This window comes from Anopheles gambiae (genome assembly GCF_943734735.2).
Source record: "Anopheles gambiae chromosome X unlocalized genomic scaffold, idAnoGambNW_F1_1 X_unloc_14, whole genome shotgun sequence".
Taxonomy (NCBI): domain Eukaryota; kingdom Metazoa; phylum Arthropoda; class Insecta; order Diptera; family Culicidae; genus Anopheles; species Anopheles gambiae.
The window spans coordinates 15,001-22,500 of NW_026902598.1; positions in this window are offsets into that span (position 1 = coordinate 15,001).

Consider the following 7,500-nt stretch of genomic DNA (forward strand, 5'->3'; position numbering starts at 1 on the left):
CGAGTGACTTGACACGGTATGGAGCGGAACACGTAACACTAGTGAGCTTGTCGGCGTGCCTCGTTCTCGACTTGATTGTCTTGATGTGAGAAACGTGCCGACCAAACCAGTAAGCTTACACACCTGCTCGTTACAAGTTGTATAAGTTAATCCGTTTGGGCCGGTTGCCTTGCACATGATGGTGTTGTTGACCATGTTCGGTTAACACGTCGTGTGTCGAGGTGGCCGGCCTTGGTAGTAGGATGTCTTGTGCATGTGACGTGTTGACCTGGTTTGGTCGATGTGTCGTCGTGTACGAGATGACCTACTTACCCGTCAGTTGTCCAAGTTGTATCATGTGTTGACTTAGTTGACGTGTCATGTGCATGGATGATTGGCGTACGGGTCATGTATGGTGCACTTGCTTCAGTTGAAGGGATGTACTAGTACAGTTATATTAATTGTTTATTTCCCGATCTGGTCTTTTGGCTGGATCGCGAAAAAAACGCTAAGTCCCAAATCTTGAACTCGAGAGGAGAGCGCTGATGACAACCTTTTGGACTGGAGCTCCCTAGAATTCGGCTTTTTCCTTCTCTAAAGGGATGCACTGTTGTATGAATTGTTTATTCACGATCTGGTCGTTGGATTGGATCGTGAAAAAAAAACGCTAAGTCCCAGATCCTGAACTCGACAGGAAAGCGCTGATGGCAAACATTTTGACTGGAAGTCCCTAGAAAACGGCTTTTTCCTTATTGGCATTATGTGGCACGTTTATTGTGGCTAGAACATTAATTATCCCCCAAATGGCACCAACGCTTGGCGAAAGTCTCGAAATACTCCTATCCCGACGCACCAGCAACCGCAACACGATGCAAAATAAATTGCACGAGCTGCTGATACTTGTACCATGCACGGTACACGGTACCAAATTATACCCCTGAAAGTGTGCAATTTGGTGCTATAGTAGGAAATTTGGTTGGGCAAGCCTAGCTACGCGTGTCGCTACGCGTGTTGCATGGTGGTCGATCAGAGGTATGCAAAAGCACCTATCTAGGGGAATTACTTTACGTTCTAGTAGCAAGTTCAATTTTTCGGTCCAGCACGGCAGTAATCCTGCATGCATACACTCCATGTACCAAAAATGTATCAACCTAGGCGTTGCTCAGTAGCTTTTGGCGGCACATGTAAAAAGTATTCGAGTTCAGATTCTTGGAACTTTGCGTATTGTTCAAAACTAATAACGAAAACTAAATTATAAATGGGTAAAAGGCTAGGCGTTTCTCAGTAGCTTTTTTGCGCCACGTGGCAAAAGTATTCGAGTTCAGATTTCTGGGACTTAGCGTATTTTTCAAAATTGATTATGCAAATTGAAGTACAAATGGGGCATTAGCTAGGCGTTGCCCAGTAGCTTTTGGCGCCACATGGAGGAAGTAGTCGAGTTCAAATTTCTGGGACGTAGCGTAGTTTTCAATCATAATAAACCGAATCAAACATAAAAATCATGAAACTTACACCACGTCCCTAGGTTATGCACAAAACGTAACGATAAAGTGCCGGCCAGGTTAGAGGTGCACCAAAATTGTGTACCGATTAGGAAAAGTACTCTATGTTCCTATGACTTGGGTGAAAAGTGTTGATTAACTGCTGGTTAGGATAGACAGTTGCTTATCGTACACATCGCAAACGAACACCCCTTAGTGAGCAGTAGCAGAAGTCGATTGAACAAAGCAAATGCATTACAAACTGATCAAGTAAAATAAGGAACGCTACGTACTAGGACTTCTTTCCAAGAATGGTGTCCGCGACGGGAGGGCAAGCGTCCTTCCCAGGTTTCCCTAGTAAACCTTGTATGGTAAACATACCCAAGCGTGTCCGTAAGCACGCAACGATAGTCACGAACGAGCACATACCTAGGGAAAGTACTCTACGTACTAGGACTTCTGTCCAAGAATGGTGTCCGCGACGGTCGGGCACTGTGACGCAATTACCAAATCCTAGAATCGTACAAGCAGTGTGTACAAACATAAACATTAACGCGTTCGCTCGGGCTGCGCCGTCCGTGTTGAACACAAATGTGGGTGATTATATGAGTGGATAGACAAAAACATGCGTGGCGAAGACAGTTTTCTGCACGATGTGCACATAGCTCATTTCGTCGTCCCGGGCGAATGGAAAAACACAAAAATATCGAGTATCTTTCTAGGTTTCTGTTATAAAAGGACAGGCCAAAAGGTGACCGGTTGAGATAAGCATTTTAAGCATACAAGCACTTTATTGCAACTTTTGATACAAAAACTAGGTACGTACACGTAGATTGTATCAACATGGACATCCATGATCGGGTACGCCCGGGCTGCGCCCTCCATGTTGTACTTTCCCTGATTGGTACACAATTTTGGTGCAAGTGTACCAACATGGACATCTATGAACGCGTACGCTCGAGATGCACCCTTCGTCTTGTACTTTCCCTGATCGGTACACAGTTTTGGTGCACGGCTATCCCGACCGGCAACTTGTACCTTTATCGACATCCATGAACACAAAGTGCGCGGAACAAAAATTGCTCGGTCAGACCTACAAAGTGCTATATCTCGAATACTAAACGTCGCAGATGGGTGTCGTAGAACAATTTTAAGTTCGTCTAATGATTCTACATCCGATTCTGGATAGTGGTTTTTCGACCACTTTTCAACATTTTGTGACACCCCGAACCTAGGGGCAGCTCCCTAGCTTTTTTCAAAAATGTGCACCGAACGGGCCAGAGAGCTCGAGTAGTCGAAAATTTTTTTTTTGCTAAAACCCCTCAAAACGTGTCAGGAACGCACCCTAGATGATGAAAAGTGCAACCAGAATGTCAATCGACAACATGCCCGGGGGTACAAATTTGCTATACGCGTCCCGAGGTAGGGTACTTTTTCATACAAACATCAAAGTGTACGGTGCACAAAGTGCGCGGAACAAAAATTGCTCGGTCAGACCTAGGACGGGCCATAACTCGAATACTAAACGTCGCAGATGGGTGTCGTAGAACAATTTTAAGTTCGTCTAACGATTCTACATCCGATTCTGGATAGTGGTTTTTCGACCACTTTTCAACATTTTGTGACACCCCGAACCTAGGGGCAGCTCCCTAGCTTTTTTCAAAAATGTGCACCGAACGGGCCAGAGAGCTCGAGTAGTCGAAAATTTTTTTTTTTGCTAAAACCCCTCAAAACGTGTCAGGAACGCACCCTAGATGATGAAAAGTGCAACCAGAATGTCAATCGACAACATGCCCGGGGGTACAAATTTGCTATACGCGTCCCTAGGTAGGGTACTTTTTCATACAAACATCAACGTGTACGGTGCACAAAGTGCGCGGAACAAAAATTGCTCGGTCAGACCTAGGACGGGCCATAACTCGAATACTAAACGTCGCAGATGGGTGTCGTAGAACAATTTTAAGTTCGTCTAATGATTCTACATCCGATTCTGGATAGTGGTTTTTCGACCACTTTTCAACATTTTGTGACACCCCGAACCTAGGGGCAGCTCCCTAGCTTTTTTCAAAAATGTGCACCGAACGGGCCAGAGAGCTCGAGTAGTCGAAAATTTTTTTTTTTGCTAAAACCCCTCAAAACGTGTCAGGAACGCACCCTAGATGATGAAAAGTGCAACCAGAATGTCAATCGACAACATGCCCGGGGGTACAAATTTGCTCTACGCGTCCCTAGGTAGGGTACTTTTTCATACAAACATCAAAGTGTACGGTGCACAAAGTGCGCGGAACAAAAATTGCTCGGTCAGACCTAGGACGGGCCATAACTCGAATACTAAACGTCGCAGATGGGTGTCGTAGAACAATTTTAAGTTCGTCTAATGATTCTACATCCGATTCTGGATAGTGGTTTTTCGACCACTTTTCAACATTTTGTGACACCCCGAACCTAGGGGCAGCTCCCTAGCTTTTTTCAAAAATGTGCACCGAACGGGCCAGAGAGCTCGAGTAGTCGAAAATTTTTTTTTTTGCTAAAACCCCTCAAAACGTGTCAGGAACGCACCCTAGATGATGAAAAGTGCAACCAGAATGTCAATCGACAACATGCCCGGGGGTACAAATTTGCTCTACGCGTCCCTAGGTAGGGTACTTTTTCATACAAACATCAACGTGTACGGTGCACAAAGTGCGCGGAACAAAAATTGCTCGGTCAGACCTAGGACGGGCCATAACTCGAATACTAAACGTCGCAGATGGGTGTCGTAGAACAATTTTAAGTTCGTCTAATGATTCTACATCCGATTCTGGATAGTGGTTTTTCGACCACTTTTCAACATTTTGTGACACCCCGAACCTAGGGGCAGCTCCCTAGCTTTTTTCAAAAATGTGCACCGAACGGGCCAGAGAGCTCGAGTAGTCGAAAATTTTTTTTTTTGCTAAAACCCCTCAAAACGTGTCAGGAACGCACCCTAGATGATGAAAAGTGCAACCAGAATGTCAATCGACAACATGCCCGGGGGTACAAATTTGCTATACGCGTCCCTAGGTAGGGTACTTTTTCATACAAACATCAAAGTGTACGGTGCACAAAGTGCGCGGAACAAAACTTGCTCGGTCAGACCTAGGACGGGCCATAACTCGAATACTAAACGTCGCAGATGGGTGTCGTAGAACAATTTTAAGTTCGTCTAACGATTCTACATCCGATTCTGGATAGTGGTTTTTCGACCACTTTTCAACATTTTGTGACACCCCGAACCTAGGGGCAGCTCCCTAGCTTTTTTCAAAAATGTGCACCGAACGGGCCAGAGAGCTCGAGTAGTCGAAAATTTTTTTTTTGCTAAAACCCCTCAAAACGTGTCAGGAACGCACCCTAGATGATGAAAAGTGCAACCAGAATGTCAATCGACAACATGCCCGGGGGTACAAATTTGCTCTACGCGTCCCTAGGTAGGGTACTTTTTCATACAAACATCAAAGTGTACGGTGCACAAAGTGCGCGGAACAAAAATTGCTCGGTCAGACCTAGGACGGGCCATAACTCGAATACTAAACGTCGCAGATGGGTGTCGTAGAACAATTTTAAGTTCGTCTAATGATTCTACATCCGATTCTGGATAGTGGTTTTTCGACCACTTTTCAACATTTGTGACACCCCGAACCTAGGGGCAGCTCCCTAGCTTTTTTCAAAAATGTGCACCGAACGGGCCAGAGAGCTCGAGTAGTCGAAAATTTTTTTTTTTGCTAAAACCCCTCAAAACGTGTCAGGAACGCACCCTAGATGATGAAAAGTGCAACCAGAATGTCAATCGACAACATGCCCGGGGGTACAAATTTGCTCTACGCGTCCCTAGGTAGGGTACTTTTTCATACAAACATCAACGTGTACGGTGCACAAAGTGCGCGGAACAAAAATTGCTCGGTCAGACCTACAAAGTGTTATATATCTCGAATACTAAACGTCGCAGATGGGTGTCGTAGAACAATTTTAAATTCGTCTAACGATTCTACATCCGATTCTGGATAGTGGTTTTTCGACCACTTTTCAACATTTTGTGACACCCCGAACCTAGGGGCAGCTCCCTAGCTTTTTTCAAAAATGTGCACCGAACGGGCCAGAGAGCTCGAGTAATCGAAAATTTTTTTTTTGCTAAAACCCCTCAAAACGTGTAGAAAACTGATTTTAGATGATAAAAAGTGCAACCAGAACGTCAAACGACAACTTTGTTGGGGGTACCCTTTTTACTCTACGGGCCACTAGCTTAGGCGCGCCAACAGCGCTTTCCTCTCGGGTTCCCATTTTTTGCCCTCCTGGGATTATGATCATTTACTCATTGCCTACTATAGGGAAGGTACCTTGCTTCGAGGTCAAAAATGAAGATTTCACCAAATCGTAGTTTTAACCTCTATTTAGTCGTAGGAGCATGGTTTGCAGTGTCCGTGGGTCATATAAGCCCCCGTTTGGGTCATACGTCCCCTTCCCGATGAAAATCGTCATATGACTATAGGCCGAACTTATGAAGCAAAAGTGGTGTCTGGTGGGTTCTGCCGATGATCTTAACCTATGATTTTGAGTTTCCACCCTTTCAAAACGTTTCCTGGAGCAGTACATCACGGGTCTACGGACCCAAAGACTTCGTTGCGATGGTTTCAAGCATAAAAGTTGTAACAGCTAAGGGTTTTTAATACGCGTATATTAAATCCTTGCTTGAAACTAAGCTTCGTTGTCTTTAAACTCTGCAAGACCAATCGAACTTCTTAGGGAAACTCGAAGGATTCACGCTAAGCCGGTGGTGCAGGGCACATAGCGTGATGAAACCGGGTTTCCCTACCAAATGTGGCATATTTTTTCCCTGAGAGCGAAGCTCAGACCCACGTAGGGGAGAGCGAAGTGGAACTTAAATGTTCAATGCAGCAAATGTTCGCCATGCGGATAAACAAGTTGGAATAGTTCAATGTAGTGTAATGCAAACACGAATCGCAAATAACGATACGGGACCCAGAAGCAATTCTGCGGATCCCTCGGGGAGTGGTGAGTTGATATAAATTAGAGGTGAAAATCCAAGTTGTTCGGGCTCCGGCTCGGCTGCCGATACGAGGTTCCTGTTGAGCTTGTTTGTACATCGCGCAGAGGCGCCGTTCGGTTCTAGCAATGATTCCCGCCACCATGTTCCATGCGTGCAGAGATCCGTTAGAGCTCGTTCAATGTGTCCCGCCGTGATTACGAAAAAGTCCAACAGTTGACTTAGTTGGGTGTGCGTCAAGTAATCGCGCAGAGATGCCGATCGGTGCCTAGCAATGTTTCCCGTCACAAGGTGGTATTGGCACCTGTGCAGAGTGGCCGTTAGCAATGTCTCCCGTATCACGGTGGTGTACCATCACTAGTGCAGAGTGACCGCTAGCAATGTCTCCCGTCACAAGGTGGTAGCCCAGAAGTGCAGAGAAGCCGCTGTAGCAAAGTCTCCCGTATCACGTTGGAGTTCTTCCACTAGTGCAGAGAGATCGCTGAACCGTTCAATGTGTCCCGTCGTGGTGTGCTTGTACCGAGCACGTAGGATACACCTTGCTTTGTTGGTTTGGGATAGGAGTGGTCGCGCAACTGCCTCCACGCCGCAGAGTGCCAGTTCGGATTGAAGGTCAACTTTAGCCGTTCAATGCATCAGTCGGTGGGTGTTCAGATGGCATCACAACTTCCCCTAGGTGCTCAAGTTGGCTGGGTTGTAAAGCATGTACACATGCGCAGAGTATCGTGCGTACTAGCAAAGTCTCCCGTCACGGTGGTTACGCATGAGTTCCATGCAGTGCAGAGAGATCGTTAGTGCGTGCAATGTACCAGTCGATGTGTCGTACCGGCATACAACCCCGCTTAGAGGCCCGTCACTCGAAGAGGACAAGAAAGAGTGCGCAGAGTGCCGTACCGGCATAGCAATGTCTCCAGACATACGTTGGGACACCCGACGCAGTGCAGAGAGATCCGCTAGCCGTGTGCAATGCATCCGACGTTGCCTGCTTGTGCAGTCTATCGAGTGGCGCCAACGGACGCT